The sequence below is a fragment of the Melozone crissalis genome, unplaced genomic scaffold (assembly GCF_028551555.1).
Source record: "Melozone crissalis strain CALT ecotype California unplaced genomic scaffold, PUWL_Pcris_2 ptg000018l_1, whole genome shotgun sequence".
Taxonomy (NCBI): Eukaryota; Metazoa; Chordata; class Aves; order Passeriformes; family Passerellidae; genus Melozone; species Melozone crissalis.
Window position 1 is genome coordinate 15,028,220 of NW_026535796.1, and position 23,631 is coordinate 15,051,850.

At 36.3% G+C, this 23,631-nt stretch overlaps 1 protein-coding gene across 9 annotated transcripts in view; it reads right to left on the reverse strand.

The window, feature by feature from the left end:
- LRRC4C (leucine rich repeat containing 4C) overlaps positions 1 to 23,631 on the reverse strand; it is a 483,012-nt gene that overhangs the window by 20,745 nt on the left and 438,636 nt on the right. Inside the window, exon 1 of one of the 9 annotated variants that reach the window (XM_054275200.1) lies at positions 3,602 to 4,185. The exons of the other annotated variants lie outside the window; for them this stretch is intronic. The gene's annotated coding sequence lies outside the window, so the exon portion shown is untranslated. Of the gene's footprint in view, positions 1 to 3,601; positions 4,186 to 23,631 lie in introns of those variants that run through there. 9 annotated transcript variants of the gene reach the window in all.

Below are 23,631 nucleotides of genomic sequence, written 5' to 3' on the forward strand. Positions count from 1 at the left end.
GTGTAAAACTATCTGGACTGTATTAGAAAAAAGTACCCATAATCTTTGATGCTTATTCCTTTCTCACAAGTATGAGCTACTATTTTTCTTTTGCTTAAAGCAGCTGGCTGCAAAATCTTGAAAATGCAAAAAGTCTTTGCCAAGAGAATGAACTTCAAAAATTTTTCTGTATTTTAACACCTGTAGTTCATTGTCCAAAATGCATTTAAAATGTAATATTGAAATATTTTTCAGTATCAATCAAAATGTTGTTATAGGAAAAAAAAATATTCATACTCACTTCATAGGGTAAAACTGTAGGTTTGCTGGAAATGAAAGTAGCATTTGTCCAAACAAGTCCGTCTTTCAGGAACTTTCCCCCCCTATACTTCCTTGCCTACATGCAATGATGTATCTGAAAGATGAGTCCTCACAAGTTAATCTTAAACCTGTTATAGAAAAACAGAATTCAAACTTGGCTTTTGCAAGCAGTGTAGAGATTTTTTACCCTGCCCCTTGTTCATTCACAGTAGAGCTGGGCGGCGCATGCGACATTTGCCATTATTTGCAACTCTTAGTTGAAGAAAACTATGTCCTGTGCCACAGCTAATGGGGCAATTCCTGTAGCTCTTGTAGCAGAACTTTTGTTCTGCAATACTGAGGATTATAAATTTATACCCTGCTGCTAAAATATGCTGTTGAGGTCATTACTCAGTCTGAGCTAAAGCTGATTTGATCTTGAAACTCAGCAGAGTAGCTTCCTGACTCAAGATCATAGAGTTATAGAGTCTTTCTCAATAAAGGGTCAGATTAAAAAAAATAATAAAAAGAAATCACAGGGGGGGGGAAAATCAAGAAGCTCATTTCAGCTAATTACTACCACCATATCTGGCTCATTAGTGCCACTGACTCATGTGGTGTGAAAAACCAACTGAAAAGGTTGCACACCAGCAAACTAAACATGAAAAATACTCTTTTGTAGTTATAAATGAAATAGAATACTTGATTTATGGTCAATTAGTCCTCTGACCATCTGTTATATCTTAAGTGGTAAATAGGTAAATAATGCAAAAAACATAGGAGTTGTGAAAAAAAAACCCCTTAGAAAATGTATCTTCTTAATAAGCTACTTTCTTTTAATTTTTAAAAAAATTTACTTAATCTCTTCCACTCATCCAAAACTACTGCCAACAGAACTTACTGAAAAATAGCCTGTTATGCAATACCATGAAATGTACACAGTGGTTTTCATGATAATAAACTATTCAAAAGCCTGGAAATTCTTTTTGCAGAGCCTGGGGATAAAAATCTAAAGAATTTAATTTCTACAGACTTTACAAGAGAGTTTTATCCATCCTACAAGATAACCCCCAACCACAATCTAAAGAAATAATTTTAGTTAGGTTCTGGGGAGGAACTACTGGCCCCAGCAAAATAATTAGAAAAATACTTTATTCTCACAAGAGGTTCATTACACTCCACATGTTTTAATAAGAAAAGAAATGCAGTCCTGTTCAATTTGTAGATCTCTACTCTTTTCATGCCTGTTAAATCCTACATCGTGTTCTCTCTCCCTCATACATATTTTCTTGTGAGTCATTTAGAGATAAGCACAAATACACAGAGATTTAAAGGACTGAAGCCAGCATGCTTCATGATAATCAAATATTTCATTCCTAAAGTAGGAGTAAGGTGTCTACCTAATTTTGAGGATCTGAGCCAGAGCTACTCTTTGCAACTTGTTTTTGCATTGTTCATAGTCATTCTCCTGGAGTTTTAAAAGCCTTCTATTCGGTTCAGTTGAGTAATACACAGATCATCTGTTTCTAAGCTAGAAAGAGAGCCATGTTGTGATGTCCTCTAATTTAGGGTCATCCACCCCTTTCATTAGTGTGTGTACTGCAGATAGAAATAAGAAAAAATTATGGAGTGGAGAAAGTGCAGAATTATAATATGCAGTGGATGTTTATGCAGAGGATCTGAAACCATTACCAGTCCTTTGAGACAGTCCTGAGAGACTAGGATTCAACAACCTGAATATTGTGCCATGCAAATGAGACTGAATTGCTTCTGGGGAGAGGTAATGAAATGGGAAGATGAGTGTCTTTGTTACCATTTTCTATTTCAAAGAATAATCATGCCTTAAAGCTGCTGAGACCAGTTCCTCAGATACTTGTTTGTGGCTTGGGCTTCCAGACAAATCATGACATTTACAAGTGCTGTTTCATCCTTCCAAAGATGTTAGCACAGCTGACTGTCTATTCTGTTGTTAGCTGAGAGGTGAATATATAAATATACCAAAACATATATATTTCATAGGGACACATACTTAAAAAGAGATAGGGACTGGAATTAAGGTCTCAAAAGAGGAAATTAACTCACTTGCCCACTGACTCACCCTAGCCTAGCCTTGTTTGAGGATAGTCACATGATCCACTAATTTGAAATCTAATTATGCTCTACTACCAAGCACAAATGCAGGGAACTGCATGTACCCAAGGAGACGTTTCAATGAGCTTTCCTCTGTGGAATGTCTGCAATACCTAATTTTAAATCAGGACCCAAGATTTTGCCTTCACTGAAATGAAGCTAATCTCTGCACAGTGAACCAAAAGAGCATTCCCTTAATTAGTGGTGTCTGTGTTGGGCCAGACACAAACATGAGAGAATTACATTCCAGTCCTGAGAATTATTCAAAATCTCCTTCTTATGTGTCTTGTTGAATTGGCAAATATATGTTCTCATGCGACTAAAAACCCCACTTCAAAAAAAAAAAAAAGTTGATATCTCAGTGTTTTAATCACATTAAATTTTTAGTTCTAATTTATCCTTTGGACTTAACAGCATAGGGAAACAAGTCTATCAACCGAGGGACAGATCTGTGGAGTCTGTCTAAAATTCACCCCAGCTTTTCTGAGATGGATTCACATGGGAAATCTTCCCTTGTTGAAGTCCTGTTTCTTTTTAAAAAAACCTCTTCTTGCAGTGAAATTGGTACCCTTATATCATTAAAAATACTATAGGTGCTGGATTAAATGTTTCATTTGAAAACACATCCAGCAGCATAACAGAAATGTGCAGCTCACTGCAGCTGGGATTCAGCATGCACCAAGATGACCTCCTAAAACTCTGCATGATCAAAGATTTCATCTAAGAATTTGTCATCCATAGTTTTAGTCCTTCTGAAACCTTGAAAATCAAATTAAGTTAAACAGAACATTTTAGTCTTATTATCATTGCCAGCATAAACAATTCAATCAAAATTATCACAGATAATAAAAATCAGCAAAGATCACAGGTTTTAAAAATTACTTGATCACTAGAACAGGGAAATCACTATCAGTTTCTAAAAACAGCTGTGGATGTGCTGTGCTTTTATAACCCATTAAAGGTATCTTAATTTGTACAGTTATCAGAGTCCCCCTATGTCACATTGGTGCTTCACAGGAGCTTTATCTGAACACAGTGTTCCATACCAGCAGCCCTGCAATCAGCAATAAAATATAATGAACCAGTGTTAAGAGCACAGTGTGCTAGTTTTAGCAGTATGTCAGTCAATGGTTTTGTTAGTTTGGCCAGGAAAATTCCAACTTGCCTGTAAATTCAAGTAGGTAGAAAATACCTTTTTCTCCAAGTCTGTGCTGCAGATGTCATCTCTGGCTTTTACTATGTTTTTTCCTCAGATCAATTAAAGACAGCTTGTCATTATTGCTAAAGTATTTCTAAGTCCAGCTCCAGACACAGAAGGGAGTCATGGCTTTATGGTTTATTATGGAAATAGCTGGGTTTTCAATTCCATAGGCACCCAGAGCCAGTCAAATAAACGCTCCCCTTCTGCCACACACAGTTCTCCAGTTAAATTGTTAGGTGCTTTCAGCTTCATTTGAAACATCAGGTACTGGTCATTGCTTAAAGCAAGATGCTGGATGTCATGGCTGTGTGATCGGATCCAATGTGGTAAAACCTCTCCCTGCAGGAAGCAGACATCTCTCTAGATAACTGCGGCTGCTGCCGTGCCGATCACACTGCGTGCAGGGCCGTGTCTGCAGGGAGAATTTATGGGCACACCCTGCAGGCAAGGGAGGCTGGAAAGCTGGGGGCAGAGCAGGCGGGCTGTGGAAGCATCGTGGATGGCCAGCAGTCCCCATCGGGCTGTACCGCAGCAGAAAATGAGAGCGCGAGGGAGCTGCTGACAGCCCACACACTGGATGATGGGTTTCTTTCTGAAATGAGGAAAGTAAAACAACACTCAGCAGTGATGAAAAGACGTAAAAGAGCAGCCCTGAACTATCACTTCTTTCAGTGTTGCAGGGACTGGCTCTGTGCCCAAGACAAAATTACATCTAAGCTCTCACATGCAGCTGAGCAGCTGAGAGGGAAATGGTGGTGTGTGCAGGGACTATGTGAGTTAAGTTCCCATTTCTAATTGATCCTAAAACAAGCTGAAGATTCCAACCTCAGGATTCAGCCTAAATGTTATGAATGTCTTTTTCTTTGCAGTCTTGTGCAGCCAAATGTGGTGTTGTGAAGTGATACCAAAGTGTCCCTATAGGACATGTAAAAGTCCTTATTCAGGAAAGCTACAGCTCTCAGAAACAGTTCCCCACTGCTGTGCTCTCACATCTGCGCTCCACTAAAACCAAGGAACCTTTATAAACACTGATGCCCTCCCCAAAAAAGCATCTGGTCTCTGATATTCACCAAAAGGTATCACAAGGGTAGAGGTTTGTCTAGATTTAAATGTGGGGATCAATGGCTGTTTGCTGGTATTGGGAATATCTCAAGATGTTTAAACACACAACTTTACTGAACTGAATAAAAGAGTGACAAAGCCCTGCAATTCACAGCACACATTGACATATTTATTGAGATGAATTTAAAAGAAAACTCTGTTACACACAGGTTATTTTATAACTGCCATCTGTCAAGGAATTCTATATTTTTCCTCTAGAGCACTTGTACTGCCCACTCTCCGGGATGGGAAAAATGGAAGAAAATAATCTCTAGGTTAAGCCAGTAAGGCAGTTCCTCAACTGTCTCCCTGCATATGAGGGGACATATGAGTGAAGCTACAGATGGGCCAACTCCAAGACAGACGGCTATTTCATTTTTTAAATGATGAACAACAGATAACATTGCCAGCCATCTAAAGCCATGTTGTTAGCTGTTCTTTATGCTGAGTTAGGGTCACTGCCTGTGAAATCAGCTTGTCTGAGAATAATCAACATACTGTTCTCAACTATTTCCAGGGGAAACAGAGCTGGTTTTGTTTTCTGTCATTTCAAGTTTAATGCTCTCTTCTTAATCTGAGTTTTAAAGGGTCTCACAGAAGTGTCAACTCTGTGTTGCTTGATGAAGGAATTTCATTAGTCTAAGGTGACATTTTAGGTTTTGTTTAAATCATTTCTAGTGTTATTGCTTCCTGCAGAGAAGGATTCTTTTAAATCACCAACACATTGCTGTGCACAGTAGAGACCTCCCTTGGCAGGATATGAAAGAAAAATCACGTACTGATAGCTATTCATACTCTAAAAGTGGGCAGAGAGTAATGAGGAAAAAGGCAGTCAGAGAAACTCTGAGCATGGACAATTTTTGCAGAAAGAGTAATTAGAGGACAAGGCATGTTCCAAAGTTGTTGACGAAAAGCTTTTCACATAAAGAAGCAATTAAAACCCCCGTGACCACAGTTCAAAAATAAACCAATGGCATTTCCTTCTGTACCACATTTAAAACTAAGTATGTATATGCATAAGGATTAAACATAAGTGAATGCATTGCAACTTCATTTGCATCATCAACATCCTTTAAAAAGAATTAGAAATATTCAGCAAAATATGTTATACAAGAAATGCAGAAAACTGTCATAAAATTCTTAAGACCCCAGCTGTCAAAGTCTGTCTCTATATTTTCCAACTTACCTAGCATTTCTACAAATTTACACTAACCTCAGCTAGTTTGACTTCATTAAAACCAATGCCCAGGTCCCAGATATTATGCCATTAATTGTTCTAAGGCTGACTCTTTGAAAGACTCAAATGCCTGAACATAACATGGTCAAAATATATTTTAAAGTTGTTTTATTGCTGGTGGCTACAAATAAGAATTTAGCATTCAAAAAGATAGCAAGGTACAGAAATTATTGAAAAAACTATTTTTTATATTTCCTAGTTCCCTGTCTTTTCAGCTTGAAGACAAAGCATTTTTTAAATTACTGTTCTCATAGATCTCTCTAAAGCTTAAGATCTGTCTAAAATGTATTTTTTTCCTACATACAAAAATTAATTTTTGTTTATTAGAAAGATTTTGAAGAGCAATGTCAAAATCAAGAATGAGATTATCAAAGCCATTTGGCACATATTTAAATATGTGCTCTTTATTTATTTATATTTTCCATTAATGAAACAACTATTACAGGAATGTACTGTCAACAGAAAATTTAATTTAAGCACTAGGGATTATTTGCCTCTTTTTCCATTTTTTTTTTTTTATTTTAACATTTTCCTGCAAAGCTCTGATCGCAAATAATAGCATTATGTTGGCACATGAACTGCAGAAACAAAACCTTATTGGTGTTTATTCATTGTCTGTGCTGCAGAGTGCAAAGTGCACATGCATTAGCTATAAAAATTCTGTCTGCTTTAATAATTTATGCTATTATTAGTAACACTGTGTGAGCAGGCATGCTTCCCAGTATTCTCTACATGCAAGGCAGAGTTCAAAATTCATGTATGTCCTGTGGTTAGGCTTTACTATTGCATGAAAAATAATAAATAAGCTTAACATTTAAAAATATGAATGTTCTATATAGACCTCCTCAACTCAGCTGCTGGTGTTTGTCCTTCCTCAGGGTGCCTTAATCTTTTCTTTTTAACAGAGTCATTCCTACTTCTTTCTATTTAGGTCATGATAATGAGTTACCTGCTTTGGTGAGTCATTGTGCTGCTATTGACAATTCTTGCAATATATAATGAGGTATTATTTTAAAATGTCAAATTATTTTACCATCCTACACTCATGATACTTTCTGCTCTTTAAAATGACTACTGGTCACAGGTATATATTGGAATTTGCTGCAGAAATTGCTACAGTCCATGTGTAAATATCCACTGTTTTTTTTTTCTTTTTTTATTAAAATAAAGTCAGATTTCCCTGAGAGTTAATGGTCACCTCCTAGATTTGATTTTATGCTTAGTGGGCTGAATAATAAGACTGGTCAGGAGTTTTACAAGTTGTTTTTTTTTTTTTTTTTTTAACTGAATCCTTGGAAATAAAACAAATTTTTCAGATCTTCCAGAGGAGTGGGAAGTCCAGAAAGCCTGTCAGCCCTATTCAGAGATATTATCTAAGACCATCTCTCTGCCCACTGTGGAATGAGGGACCTGGGGGTCCTGGGGCTTCTTCCTTTGGAGCTCTGGCTTAACCTAAATCTCCAAAATTTTTGTTGCCCATCTTTGCACCTAAGCTTATGTAAGAAAGAACACAGGTTTCCTGAGCAGCTCAGGAACCTTAATGTTTTAGTTATGTTTCTCACTTTAGTTTGCTTGAAACAGTATCTTAGACTTCCTAGTACACATGGAATTTTGAAGTTTATTCTGCAATTCCTTTTTTTTTTATATAATTTATTTTTGAGGTAAAGACTTTCATCATCCCTACAGTTTTGAGGTAAAAACTTTCATCATCCTCTGCAGAAAGAGGAAGGCACGTGTAGGAAGAACAGGATGGTCAGAGGATGGTAAGGACAATTCACATAAATGCATTCTGTAATGCAGAGAAACAGCTGTGCAGAGGAGAATTGTGATGTGACGATGGTTAACTCTACAGAAACAATTTTATAGCAGTCAAAAAAACATATTAACATCAGGAATTATTAGGGAAAAACCAGAAAACAAAAGCCTTGCCATTCCCTCTTTAAATGTAATACTTCCACAGGGTTTTTGACACTGGCTCCTGTAATATTGTCATAGGTAAGCTCAGGAATTGTGAGCTGGATTAATGGAAAGTGAGGGGGGTTGAAAACTGGCTGAGTGGCAAATCCCTGAGGGTCATGATCAGCAGCACAGGCCCATACCCCAGAGTGCTGTGCAACCCTACAGAATGGCCTGGACAGGCTGGAGAGAAGGGCAGAGAGGGACCTTCTGAAATTGAACAAGGGCAGGTGCAGGTCCTGCTCCTGGGGAGGAACAACCCCCTGCAGCAGCACAGGCTGGGAGCTGAGCTCTTGGAAAGCAGCTCTGTGGAGAAGGACCCGGGGGTCCTGGTGGAACACAAGCTGTCCATGCGCAGCAGTGGCCAAGAAGGCCAATGGGATCCTGGGGCACACCAAGAAGAGCATTGCCAGCAGGTGGGAGAGGTGATCCTCCTCATCTGCTCTATCCTGGTGAGGCCTCACCCAGAGCACTGTGTCCAGCTTTTGCTGCATCTCTCTATGCAAGCATTAGAAAATAAAAAAGTATATGCATCATGACACAAAAATAAATATTTTTTCAGAAAGCAGATAGTAATCCAGAAAGGATGCTAGGTGAGTTTTTGGAAGAGTAAACCAATAGGAATTAATAAACATAAATCTACTCCAGGCTCAGAAATTAATCTGAGCTGGAAAGAGTTCAGAGAGAGAAGAGAGACTGAGAAAATCTAGCTAGGAAAGAAGTAAAAGCAGTTGACAAGCTCTAGGTCTTTGGCATGTTCATATAATTCCTTATAGAAAAAGAATCCCTAGGCCACTATTACCACCCTTATATTGAGGCATTCATCATGTTAAAAGCAGTTAGCCAGGTCACCTTGCATCAAAAACTGATGCAAGGAGACAAGCTAGCAGAATGACAAACTATCAAGAGTATCAAAAAAATAACATCCCAAAAAAGTTTTAAGCTGAAAATACTAGAGAGTAAATTAATACATTGTTACTATTGTTAATTTTGTTTTGTTCTTTTCCCATAATGCTTCTTGTATATCTACTGTGTGCCACTACAGGAAAAATATACTGAAATACATGGACCTTTGGTCTGACTTGGAAAGACCTTTCTTGTGTTCCTGCTAGGTAGCTGGAGACTAGAAATATTAACAATAACATGCTTTATAAGAAATATGTTGATCAGATGTTTCAAACAACTAATTGTCCTGAGTGAGAGACCTACAGGAATGAAAAAGGGGGTACGACATTGATATGAGAAGAAAATGGAAAGAATAAACACAATACTGACTTTGTTAGACATGAGGACGTTTACAATTTTGCTTTTCTGCATGAATTTGGGACTTAAATATGAAAACAAGTGTATGGCTAAAGCCCGAAAAAGAAAATGCAGAACACATCCCACAAAGTGTGAATGATGTTCAAGAAAACAATCTCTTAAATACTTAGCATTGATGGCAGTTGGAGCCAAGAGAAGTTAATTAACCCTGTCCTTATTGGATTGATATCTGCATTTGGAGTGGGATGCTTTAATGCTGTCAGTACAAACTAGTTACATTTATGATTTCCTTAAGTCCAATATTTAAAAAAATAAGAATGACAATCTTCAAGACATCTGTCCTAATTCAAGCAGAGTATAAATTTGTTGAGTCAGTAGAAGTGTTTTCCAATAACAGAGCAAAATAATAAACAATTCTACAGATGGGCTAAAAGTCTGAAAGAAAAATTCTATCAAGTATTTCCAATGGAACTCTACTAGACAATACACCATGCTCTACCACAAACAAAATACCTAAATAATGACAGGATTCCTCACTATTTACCAGGAACGAAGACAGAAATACTTAGTTTTCCTGGTTTTGAACAGCTTACATACTGCCAATGCTACACAGTTAAATTAGATTAATAGAAAACAGTGAATTCCTTTCCCTATTAAGTGGGCTTCAAAGTTAACACTCATGAAAAGAAAGCACAACAAACAGAAATATTTGACACAAGAATGTTATAGACACATAAATTCCAACATGTGCACACATGTGTATGTACACACACAAATTCTTGTTTGTCATTCCCACTCCTTCTAGATTGTTTCTACCTCCTAAATCACTTTGGGGAAAAAAAAAAAAAATCACTCTTTGTACCTTGATTATGTATTTGGCCAAAATTTTGGTGCCAGCAGTAGAATTTGATCAGTTTTTAAATCCTTATATAGTCACTGTAGCTATTAAAGAATTGACATGTTAATTGCCACTGCAACTTATTTTGCATGAAATATTAATTCTTTACTTATACCCCAGGATTCAGTATGGTAGGAACATCTTTAAAATGAAGAAGCTGAAATTGCAAAGCACAAATACAGAAGCAAAGAAAAACCTAAAGATATGGAGAGAAGCCAATCTCCCAAAATAATTCACTTTTTTCCCCTATAATTTATTTTTATTGTATGGCATAATGTGGCCTGCTCATAATCTCACAAGCCAAGATGAACCTTGATACATCCTTATTCCAAATTCCACATATTCAACACAGTTGAGTCAGTTTCTGATTGTCTGAAGGCAAACTTCCATCTCTTTCCATCCCACTGTGTCAGAATTTTGCTAGTAAATATTTTCTACTAAAGAGTCATGAGATTTTTGGTTTCATTTGGGTTGGCTTTTTTTCTCATTTTTGGTTTTTTACCTACTACTATTCATTACAAAATCAGGAGCATTTTATGCGAGTGCTGCATAAGCACTAAACTTCATTAAATTTTGACTCAGTATTAGCCCAGCTGTGGTGTTAGAGAAATCAATGATGTGGGAGCAAGGACACTTTCAAATATCTTTCTTGGATTCATTATAGACGTAATCAAGTGATAACTCAATGGAAAACCTTGGCATTTACATTCATTGAACTCAATGTCTTCTATGTTTTAGAGTTCAAAGTAATTTCATTTTCATGCTCCAGAGTCAAATAGGCATTTTTGTGCACTCACATTTTAATTACATTGGTTTCTCCTCTTTTCTTTCTCGAGAATCTGTCACTAAGACTAAAATTGTTTTTCAAAGCACATCTAAGCAAGAAGGTGACTTTAGGGTTCATTATCTAATTGATCAAACAACCTGCTAATTAAATGCATCTGGGCCTAATCAAAGTAGAGTCATAATGCAGCAACACAGTGAAACTGTCAGCAAGGTGTGTGAGGCTCGCACCATCAAGGCGAATGGAGCTCACTCTGCTGCTTAATTACATTAAAGCTAAGATTTTCCAGGGAGCCTGGCTGAGAGAATTGGCTGTGTGTCTTACATTGCCCTGGATATGTAAGACTGTGGTTTGGAAGTGCCTGAGTCTTAGCAATAAGCTCTGCTTCACATGACTGCTCTTGCCAAGCTTGCTCAGCTCCTACAGTCTTGACTCAGCACATTTGAGGCTAGTGTAAAATCTGGGCTGAATGACCTGAGTGAATGGGCTTCTTCATGGTTCCACAGTCAAGGCTGGACACATAGATCTGCTAGATCTCTAATGTTCAATAAACACCATCATTTCTAGTGTTTAAAAGCAATGAGCTGCAATGAGATTTACACAAACTGCCTTGTGCTCTCCCTTAACTCTAAGTCAGTAGTGTTTTCTTTTTCGTTAAGGCCTATCCCCATTCTGAAATAAAAACAAATAGCTGACTAATCTCTATAAATCTGCTGATGGCAATGACTCACCTAAAAAGAAAAGGAGATCGGGGAAAACTCCACACTTTTTCCTACTATAAGAAAAAACAGCAACTGTGTCCTTTGAGGAAAGATTTAACAGTCTAGATTGATAACATGAGTTGGAGACACATTAAATATATTCTTAGATCTATCTGAATAATAGGTAGGTCTTACTGACTGAAGGCTGAGCTGTTCAATCAAGGCTAATGTATACTTTGCACACAATGTTTATGAAAAGGTGAACTATATTTTTCATGATAGGTATTGCATTTATTGTAGTAACATCTGGAAATGCAAATCATGGTGGTAATGCTGAGAGAATCTTACCCCAAAATTGACCTTAAAAGTCAGGAGAGAGGCAAAAGTAATTGTCTAATCCCATTAAAAAAAATCAAGAGCACATTTATGACCCAGGCTCTCCAGCATCAGTCTTCTGCTCGAACTTGTGGGCAAAACTCCAGTTGTTTAATGATGTGAATAAAAACTCTAAAGCATGGTTCTGCCTGGTGTCAGTCCTGGTTAGCTACCATTGTACACTGCTGCAGTATACATTGCCCTGGAGCCAGCACAGTTTCCCCATTATTTTATAGAGTGGCATCTTCAAAATGGAAGAAATTAGCTGCTAATTATGATCATATACTGCTGCCAAACATCCCCCATTTTTTTGAGTATTTTCAAATTTCTCACTACTGTGAAAGACACAGCAATAACCTCCAACAGAGAGAAATATCTTCTGCCAAAGAGGACATTTGCAAACATTTGCCTAGGTAGGGTAGAAATCTCCAGTTATTTCATATAAAAGTGTTTCCAGTAGCCCAAGTATAATGGTTCTCACACTGTGCCTCTGAAGCCAAACCCAGAAAGAGATAATATGATTTCATAAGCCTGAAATAAATAAAAGCAGATTCCAAAGTAAAGAACTAATGAAATTCACTTCAGTGTCAAGAGAATAGGAGTAAGGATAGAAGAAAAAAAGAAAAATTAAAAGCCTATGTTTTTAAACAGATTTTGCAGCCAAGCCAGACTTCAGGAGCTCTACCCGTAATTATATTCACAAACATTGTTATTGTTCCTGGGAAGCATCAGCTGGTTTTAACCACTTTCCTTCTGAGATTAGTTCAATATGTTTACTACTAGCTCCCCAAACTTAACTGACATATTCTGATTTGAATCTTAACCATTGTGGGCATATGTAGCCACTGTATCTGAGTTTCCTGTCAAATCCAATGTAATTTCATAGCCTCCAAGGCTTTTCCAGCAACAGAAATTACAACATAACCCTTTTAATTGAAAGCATTTTAGTAACCAACAAAAAATTTGACAGAAAGTTCATGTACATGTCAGGAAGAAAGCATGCACACATAGTAATATAAGTTTGAATGTGTATATGAACTAAAATATGAAATTCCAGTTTTGTTATCAAAGAAATTTCATATCTGACTTGCATTTTTCAGAGGCAGGAGGCTATTAATCATCAATGCTACTCAATTCCCAGCAGTCCTTACAGTTCCTTAGTTCTTTAGCTTTACTTTTGAGTTATTTGTACAAAGAGATAAACCAAGTGGTTTAGCAACCAAAAAAGCAATCAAAAAATCCCAAACCAATCACCCAACCCCAAAACCCATATCTTAATAAGTATGTGCAAAAAAGCTTAAAACAAATTAAAATCTTGCAGCTCTTCTCTAGGTAACAGCCTAGCAAAAAGAAGCATTAGTTCCGAGACAGAAGTTGCCTGCTGTTTCAAAAGTTTAGTACAACTAGAAATTTCACTACTAGATTGTGTCTAGGACACAGATTTGGGGAAGGAGCTTCATTGGGTAAACCTGCAAAGTTTTAGCATCTTTAGACTGGCAGAAGCTGAGGGGCCTGATGCAGATTCAGCCAAAGGACACTATGAGAATTTATCTTTACTTCACAGTTAGGGCAGTCAAGGAAATTTCAAGGAATTGGAAGGGCATGTAAAATAGACAGTAACACCAACACGAAGAGTCAAGCAACAGTCTTCACACCCTAGAATCTGAATTACTTCTTTAGCAAGAGCAATGGCTTAACTTTCAGATGTTTTGCTATATACGAATCAGAGCAAACATATCTGTTTTTCTGAATTCTCTAGTATGCTACTGTAGGGAATCAGCAACTTTGCTTGTTCCAAGAAACTCTTTTGCAATGTTTAAAATCTCAAGAGTTCATTAGAAAAAAACCAAAGAGAAAAATACATTTTTCTCATTTTGATTACAAAGGATTGCCATTTTGGAATTTCTACCTCCCTAGAGGCTTCTAGAACTGAATTTTATAACTGCCCTTCCAGAGATTTTGTAAGAGAAAAAAAAACATTTAATCATCAAGTACTCCATAAATATTCGATTCATAATATTATCTTATATAGAGTGAGAAAGTTTTTTTAAAAAAAGAGTTAATATAGACCCATGGGTGGCAACTAGCAAAAATGAAGTCTGAGCAGTTTCACTGAAGCCAAAAACTTACTAATGTCATCGTCTAATTAAAATGACATTTGATTTGACTTTTTCTAGATTTCCAATAATATACAGGAAATCAAGAAGGCAAGAGCAGGAGATTTGTTTCTTGCTCACACTCTGTGTCTTTGCTAAAACATCACCTTCCTTCTTGTTATGAAAAGAGATATCTAGCCCTGAAATTCTGTATTTATTAGATGTTACAGCATTCAAGTGGGCACAGGTATTTATTGCACCAACATGGCAAATGTCTAGCAGCTTCAAGTACACAGGAAAAGTACATTTACAGGAGCAACGCAATCCTCCTTATTCTCTGCTACTGAAATGTAGGCACTGCAGCAGAACACTAATAGTCATATTTTAAAACATCTGGGGGATGTTACAAAGGAAAATAACAATAGGAGTTCCTGGAGGCTGGAAGGAACACCTAAGGGATGGAAATAACACATTGTGATTTCAAAATTATTTACTTTACAGCTTCTTTTGGAAGGGGTCATTGCCTCCCCTGTTTCTAGCCAAAGTGGACCTCAAGCAGGGAAAGGTGGGATGCCTTGGCACAGGCACATCAGTGGCAAACCAGGAAGAATTTAGATCTCTGAATTCAGCTTGATTACAGCTTGATTTATTTCTTCTACAGCAGATTCATTATTTACTAAATGGGGAGTTGATTCATCCATATCAGTGAGTACTTGGACTTGTCTTATTCCAGCAACCTGCATTTTACATTTCTTCACAGTTTTAACAAATACAGTGCAAAATGCTCAGCCAAATGAGAACAGTTTTCTTTCCTTTCAAAACGCAAATGATCCTTGCATGATTTGCAGTTGCTGTATTAATTATATTTTAAAAAAGTCTATTTACTTATGATTTTTCTAAGCTACTCCAAAAGTAAAACCATTTAAATGTTGACTCAGTTTCCGTGCCCAAGAGAACTGCCCCCAAGGAATCCCAGGCACTGAATCACTTCAAAACGCCCTTGTAAATTAGCAAGCATTGCACAAACACTGCTGGCAAATTCAATCATTTCTGTGTCATGCTGCATTGTTATCTCCTGCTCACTTAGAGAGCTGAAGTTCATTCTGCCTTGATTCCATGTAGGCTAGTGAGATGATACGAATGACTTTGGTTAAGTAGCACTGACTCTATTAATATTTAAATACAGAGAATAATAAAACCAGAGCAGAAAGACTTAGAAATTAAACTACCAATTGCATGGTTCTTCTTCATGTTCTCTGTTTCTTTAATATCCATCATTTCTTCAACAGTACTTTTCCATTTTAAATATTCCTTTGTATTTAATGTAGAGCTATTAGAAGAAAGAAATGCAAAAGATCAAGGTTCAAGCTACAGTATTTCTTATGTCTCTCAATCCCTATGGGCTTTCACAGAAGTTACCAGGGTCAGAATTTTGAAAACAGATGCTTTTGCCTAAGCCCAGACATCAGCACCTTTTAGAGATGCTGTTATATAAGCACTTTCAGAAATCAGAGCCTTGATACAATAAAATCAATCTTTTGTTTATTCTTTGAGTGATTGCTTCCTAAATTACAGGAAACTGAGAAAAATATTCAGAACTTTAATACCACATATATCCCTTCAGCAACAAAGGCAACCACACGTGAAACTATTACATGAACCCCCTGTCAAACACAATTTCTATTATATTCCTACTATAAAACTCCTGCAAGTAGCAATTTCTTAGTTGAGACTAAATAGATAAAGGATAAAAATCTAGACTTTAGAATTTATTCTCATCATGTATAAAATGCTTCCTAAATTTTAGATTTCATGAATTCATACTTATTTTGATCATGTTATAAACTTATCTCAGTGTTTTATATAGTTACATAAGTAAATGTTTATATTGACTGAGGTATTATTTCAATTAAATATAAGTACAGGAGAAGAAAGACTTTGTTCTGCTTGTTCGAGTTTTTTTCCAAGATTAAGAGACAGTTCAAAATTTATTAAAAAACCCCAAACCTGCTACATGACTTTTCATCAGGGCTAAAAATATTAACTTTCAGTGGAGCAGTGAGGATATAATTAAAGTTTGCAGATGCTGTGTTTCCAATATTTGTAAAAGAGTGTAAAAGACATGAGGAATAATTCTTACTATAGCATTACAAGTGTATTATCTGACAGTCTATTAATATTTTCCCCATTTTATTCCTTAAACTCAAGTAATGCTAATATTGTTCTCAGGCATATTACAAAGGTTCTGCCTATTCTGTTTGTTTAGATTTATAAACTCACATAAATTGGTGTCAACTATATTTGTATAGATAAATATAAATTAATCCTTTTTTGACCAATAAATAGAAGTGATTAAGCAATAGTTGGGTAAAGAACCATCACCTCAGTTGTCTGTCCCTCCTACAGCTAATATTCCAGCCTTAATGAAGTTAGTCATCTTGCATTAGATATAACAGTGCCAGGCAAATTGTCAGTGATGCCAATAACTTGGCAATTTTCTGAAAAGCCACTTCAGCCGTTAAATTGCCTGAGTTCTTCATTCTCATCAACTTGCTAGAGGAATAATTTGAAAATAAGGTGATCTAGAAGTCTAAATAAGATATAAATAAAATACATTTTTTTGCTCTAACAGAGGATGAGGATGCCTTGGATTCTTGGATCCTGATCATAAAAGTACTTAATACAGCCACATTCTTACTTATGTATGAGATGTACTTACATCATGACATGAGATTCCTGTCACATACAAAACTGAAGTAGATTTTAATATAGAAAGGAAATTGAAATGGACAATTTGCTGCAGAAATGCTCCCATATGTATCTCGTGAAGTTTAACAAGGCCAAGTGGAAGCTCCTGCACCTGGATCAGGGCAACCCCTGGTGTCAATACATGCTGGGGGATGAAAGGATTGAGAGCAGCCCTGCTGAGAAGGGCTGAGGCTACTGGTGGATGAAAAGCTGAACAAGACCCAGCAATGTGTGCCTGCATCCCAGAAAGCCAAATATATCTTGGGCTGCATCCAAAGCAAGGGCAAGGGAGGAGATTCTGCCCCTCTGCTCTGCTCTGGAGAGACCCCACCTGCAGTGCTGTTGGGTAATATTTTATGGTACCAAACAGTATTAATAATAGTCCACATGTTCAGGCCTCTTTAAGACTCTCAGTGCAGGATCTATCCCTCACCTGTAAACAGCACATTTTCACTGCATGCTTCTAAACTGCAGACAAGGTTGAAAGGAAAATAATCTACATTTTTCAAAAGGCTTATCTTAGAATGAAGAACTCTGGTGATTCATATGGAGTATGAATAATAAATCTTTAAAATTCTCTTTGATACATCTATGCACAAGAAACAGTCATTACTTAGAGGTGCATCTGAGAAGTGAGAGAATTTAGTTATGACCCACAAAGGGAAGCTCTGTGTGTGGGGAGAGTAAAACAAAGTAGCATTCCCAAATCCACATGATATTGGGCTGAAACATAGGAAATAAAATAAACTTATTGCTATGACTATTGCATATTTATAAAGCACCTTATAAATGGGAACTTCAAAGGGTTTTTCAAAGGGTTCATTAATTAGATCACAATAATCCAGTGAATTAAGTTTATGGTATTCATTTTAAACACCATTAAATTTAGGCAGCTTAAGTGACATACCCAAGAGTGTATATACAAAACAGTGGTAAATAAACAAATTGGGCCCCTCAATTCCCTTGAAGACTATGGGCTGAGACTTCAAATTTCTTATATAAACAAGACAGTAAGGAGACATATACGTTCTATCCATGAAAGAGGGTTTTGACCATTACAGATTTAAAAGTGCAACAAAGGATCAAAACTAAGTGAGGAGCAATGAGCATACTGAGCCTGGAAAACATGGAAAATAAATAATAAGTTTTTCCTCTGAAGTGTGACTTCATTATCAACTGAGACAACAGCCTAACATGAACTGTGATTTTCATAGTAGAAATTTGCTAGATATCCACCTGATCACAACAGGTAAAATGAGGTGATGATAACTGAAATGCAAAACAGGCAGATAAAAAGATGGCATAGGTTGCAATCAGTGGGGGATTTCAACAGCTGCCCAGACAAGTGCTGGAATCCATTACATTGGATTAAAAAATGTCACCAGTGCAGTAAGCAGACTCAGTTTATAGTAGTTTGGAATAGAGAAGAGATCATGTTTCATTAGGATTATTCCTGTTTCCTTTTAACATAGCTCCCAGAATATCATGGAAGAAGTGATACAGAGATATAGTTCCAATTTTCACAACTTGTCAGGTTTCTTCTATGCACGCAACACTGTCATTTTAAATACTTATCTACAGCATATATTTCTGCTGCAGCTTAGCTTGCAGCAATGTAACTGCATCTCCCACACTAGATATATCACTTAAGAAAGAAGCTAAAATTTTAAAATTAAGAATCTCTAAAACTTGATTACCACAGAGCTCTTTAACAAACCATATAGATGCCTATCTTGCTTTCTTCTGCTTGTGATCTTTTCTCACTCTTTTCCATTCTAGATATTCACCATTGACCACTTGTTGCTTATTGTCCACAGAAGTCTGGTCATAGTTCCTATTCAAAACACCACACTGTTTAAAGACATGCATTAAAGCAAGCCACCACTAAGACAATAATATCAAATCAAAGTTTCCACATTAGGTTTTCTTGTTTCATCCAAAAGAAAAAAAAAAAAAAAGGCAAATTGCAGTATTTTTAAATACTACCTGTTATTTTTTCATCATTCATCTTAGAGGCTCTAGCTCCCCAATAGCCAGCTTTTTTCATATGAGTGTCATGAGTAAAGCAGCACTACTGATTAACTTCTCAATTATGTATCTGTCCAGGTATTTTCTGAGTTCAGAGTGTAACAGGCACTATAACCAAAGAGAATGAAATGCATTTGCAAGATTATTTGAAAATAATTTTCTATAACCTTGGTTTCAAAATGAAGCTAGTTTTTCCTCTTACACTTATAATATGCCAAATATCTAAGCCTTCAGACTTAAAGGTTATGATTGCAGCACTATGCTCGAGGTCCAAATATTGGAAAGTACTGGTCACCCCAAAAGCCTCACAACTTGGAACAGAACATTAAAGTACTTAGATCCTCACAGTTTCAGTTATTACTTGAAGTGGTACAATAAAACTTCTGGGAATGCTCTGGGGCTCATAAAAAACAGGTATTTAACAGAAAAGCATGTAAACTGTAGTCAAAAGATGAGGGATGTGTTGGAGTGGTACAATGTCCTGCAGGAGCTCACTTTGGTCGAAGGTTTAACATTTCTGTCTGATTTTCTTGGGCTTCACTCCTCTTCCCTCTATGCTATATTGGAACACTTTCCACATCATATGGATTTTATAGTAGCCAAAATTGTAAAATTCATTCATTATGTGAACATATTATATGAATGAACACAATGACAGAAAAGAAATCAGAAAGATTTTTAAAAAAAGAAATCAGAAAGAAATTAAAAATAAGAAAAGAAGAATTCCTTGTATTCTTTAGAATGGAGAAGGCAAATACTGCATGGTTGAACTAATTTCAAATTATAGCCATACCACGTAAGTATCAAATTTTACCCTGCTATAAACTTGAAAAAAAAAAAAAGCAGTAAATGATTTTAAAAAATCAGAAAATTGTTTTATTTCATCTTACCAACCATACACTCTGATATTGAGGAATGCCTTGCAGCACCTGAAAAAACTTTAAATTTACTAATAATTTACTTTGATAAGCAATAACAGCAAGAACATTTGAGATTAAGCCAGATTGGAATTAGCTCAAAATGATCCCAAAAGATGATGAGAAAAAAATTAAACAAGCTTTTACATCTATATCTCTCAGTGGGTGATATAAGTAAAAATGAAGCAAAGCACAACAAACCAACCAAACAGCAAAAATTAAAATAAAATTAAAAAAAAAATAAAAATGAAAAACAGGGAGAAACTGCAGTCTTTTTTGTCCACTGATGGGGAAGAATACCCATTCTTTGTAAGTGATACGATCTCAAACTCTAGATTGGAAACCAAGCCCAACAGTTTTCAGCACCTTACATCATCCTCCCCAAATATGAAATTCTTGACAAGTCACAATCCTTACAGTGGAACAGGAGCCAGCTCCTCCTGTAGCAACACAGGTTTGGCACAATTTTATGAAACATATATCTCTGTCACTAAAACAGAGTGTAAAATAGCTAAGAGCAAAAACTAGGTAAGAAGGCGCCATTTTTATGTCATCACTTGTCATTCCTTGTCCTGAGGTTCTGTCGCATTGGGTCTCACATGCTTGGCTCCTACCTACTTGTGCCTAGTTAACTTGAACTGCTTAACAAGTTCTGTGCATGCATGGCTTCACATTCCTGCCATAAATCTCCTAGTAGTACCAATATTCCATGTTGTATTTCTCCTGATTTTGTTCCAAAGGAGCAAAGGCATAAGAGAAGAGCAGATGACACATTTTATTCACAGAAAGGTGATATCTGAGACCAAGTAGGGCAAGTAGGGCACCAGATTAGTACAGTTTTCTCTGACTGTGAGTCATAAATCCCCTGAAGGTCACACAAAGGTTAAAAAGAGAGCTATCAGTGAGCAACAGCTCGGTCCCTGCAGGGCCGTGAAATAAGAGACACTATTATTACTTACTCCAATTTTTACACTTCCCAGAAAACTCAAATTGCCTTTAATTGTTGGAAACAGTTCAGCTCCTCTAAAATGAAGAGGTCAATAATTGCAGTTGTTTTTTACTCCCCTGTCCTGAGGGGATTTGTTAATACTGATTAGGTGAGATCACGCCAAAACAGATGAGATGAGAGGGTCTTTAACTTTCAGAAAGTTACCTAAATGTAATCAATAAAGTAAAAGATCTGAGGAGAGATGACAAGGGAATAGACTATTGTTCCACAGACATTTCTCTTGGCAACTCTGTCTTTCTCTGGAAGATCCTGCCTCCTGTGTCCCCAGCCAGATTTCCATCCCCTGAACACACATTTGGTTGTGCTGGTACAATTCCACTCACTGCAGAGATTTCTGGAAAAGAGGGTTACAACTCTCAGGTTAATAACAAGCCTTCCTGTAAAGGCAGAATAAGTTTAAAATACATCTTTCTATTTCATCGTGCAGCCCCATTAACAGTAGTAGGGGCAAACAGCAGGGACCGAATAAACTTAAGCAAAATGTACTACTCTATCAGGATGGAGTGGAAATAGAGCTAGAGGACACAAGGACAAGGACTAATTACTAACTAGAACACCAATATGGAAAACAGAATGACAGAGGGTGTACGGAAACTACTGTTCATATCTGGAGTAGAGAAGGACAGGGTGAGTCAGCAATATAATTTTTTTTTTTTTTAAATCTTTTTAATGCAGACAAAATCAATAAGATGATGGCAGAATTGTTTCCAAGAAGAATAGCTTTCAGAGTTTTCCATGAAGTTTTTAAAAGAACTAAACATGATGAGGCTCTTGAAGACTGCAAGGGTAGAACTACAAGACAAAGCAAATACAGAAGCATTGATTAAATGCAGAGTAAGAGTACATCAAAGGAGACCAAAAGCATCTCTTCAGAGTTGCAGGAGGAAAGAAATGGAAAGCTAATCAATTTTCCCTTTAGCTTATATAAATAATACCAAGTTAAACCAAATGTCATATTTTAAATGCATACATCTTTCTTTTGGAGAGAAACTGATGGAGTGTAAAATATGCAAATAGCAGCACAAGTAAGGGCATCTGGAGTATTTAGTCCTTGACATACCTTCTTTTTGTACTACCTACTGTCAGAGGAAAAAAATCAGGTCTAGGGAAGAGCTCTCCTTTCTCAAATGCACTGCTGATCTCAACTCAATAGTCTGCTTCCCCTCCATGTGCAGATCTCCAGCTGCTTATACTGGGAGTTCTGAGTATGCAGTGAAAGGGTTTTAAATTCCTAATAATAGCAGGAAAAATTGTATCATATCTAAAACAGAAGCAATGTGCTTTAACTAAAAAAACCAAAAAAAAAACCCCAAAAAGTTTATTTCAATTGCAAAGACAAGCATTCAAAAAAAAAATCCCAAAATGTCTTTGCAGCTCCTTTTTCAAGTCATCCTCTGCAAAACATGAGGCAAGGTCTGAATGAATGGTGAATGTAAGGGAAGGAATGACTAAAACATGATCACGCACTTGAGAATAATATAATAATATTTATATTGATGTATGCAGTATAACCATTCTATGCCTCCCACATTTTACTGGAAATGCAAAGGATTTTCTACCATAGCAATCCTTACATATGTACTACATTCCTTCTGAAGTGGGGAACCAAAGAAGGTGAATGGCAAATTTATGGTTCAGAAAATGAAGAAAGTCAAAAGTAGAGCTGTTAATGGACTATGCATGCACACTTCTATTGCAATTGTTATAGAGGTAACACAGCAAAAATCATAAAAAATCATTAAAATTTGAGTAAAATAATAAAGCTAAGAAATCCAATTTAATTTACCATTAATAAGTTTCACAAACCTCATAAATTTAGTTTCATTTAATGCTCAGAATAATTAATGAAGATATATATATATAAAGGTAAGGATCAACATAATTGTCTACATATCCAGTTCAATGTAATTCCTTACATGCACTAAATTCATAGGCATGACTAGGGAATATGGAGCCTTTTCAAGTGAAGAACATAATGTATAATAATGAGACTGAATTTGTCCTTTTCCTCTGAGGGTACTGGAGATAATAACTGTGATGTCTTTGAAATGACAGCATGGCAGGTATGGTTCTAAGCACCATATGTCAACGGCTCAGAAGCTTCCCTCTGAACTGACATAATTTAATAATATTTTTTCCAAAAAAACCCTAAGTATTGTAGCAAAACCCCAGCTTTTCTGCATTCTAAATTAGCCCATCCTGTATTCATTTCACTTGTTTACAACCTTATGAAGTTAATCTCCTTTACCTGTAGTTATGTGGAAATCATCAAAATCCATACATACAATTTAATCAACACTCAATAATTTTCTGTACAAGCTAGCATGACAGCAAAATAAAAAAAAATTAAGTGTGTATATATCTTCATATACCTGAATGGACAGGCAATATATTCTAAAGGCAAAGCTGCAACATTCCTCTTGAAAGTCAGAGAGTATTTTTCCATCAGAATGAAGAGGTTTCAAATCAGGCTATGTTTACCATAGTCCAGTGTGTTCTGAAAATGTTCATTTTTTCCTATTCTTTTGTTTGTTCTGTGATTACTTCAGAGATCAAAAGTAACAAATTCCTGGAAAACCTGCTGAAATCTGAGACTAAAAGTGGAAGCTATATCCTTCATTATAATAACAAAACTTTCCTATCTGAATGACCCCTAAGTTAGTTTTTACATGTTCCTTGATTATATTAATAATTTTAAAATAGAGGAATGAATAATGTGATATCCTATGAGAACCTAGAATACTTTTTGTTTGGAAGTCAGTTTTAAGTTTGATGGAACAAATTCTTCTTGTTATTTCATTCTGTAGACAGCATAGCTTACAGTATTAACTCCAAAATTCTCACCAAATTCCACATTAGTCTCTACTATAGAAAATTCTCTGTTCACACTTGGCTCAGGAATATATGA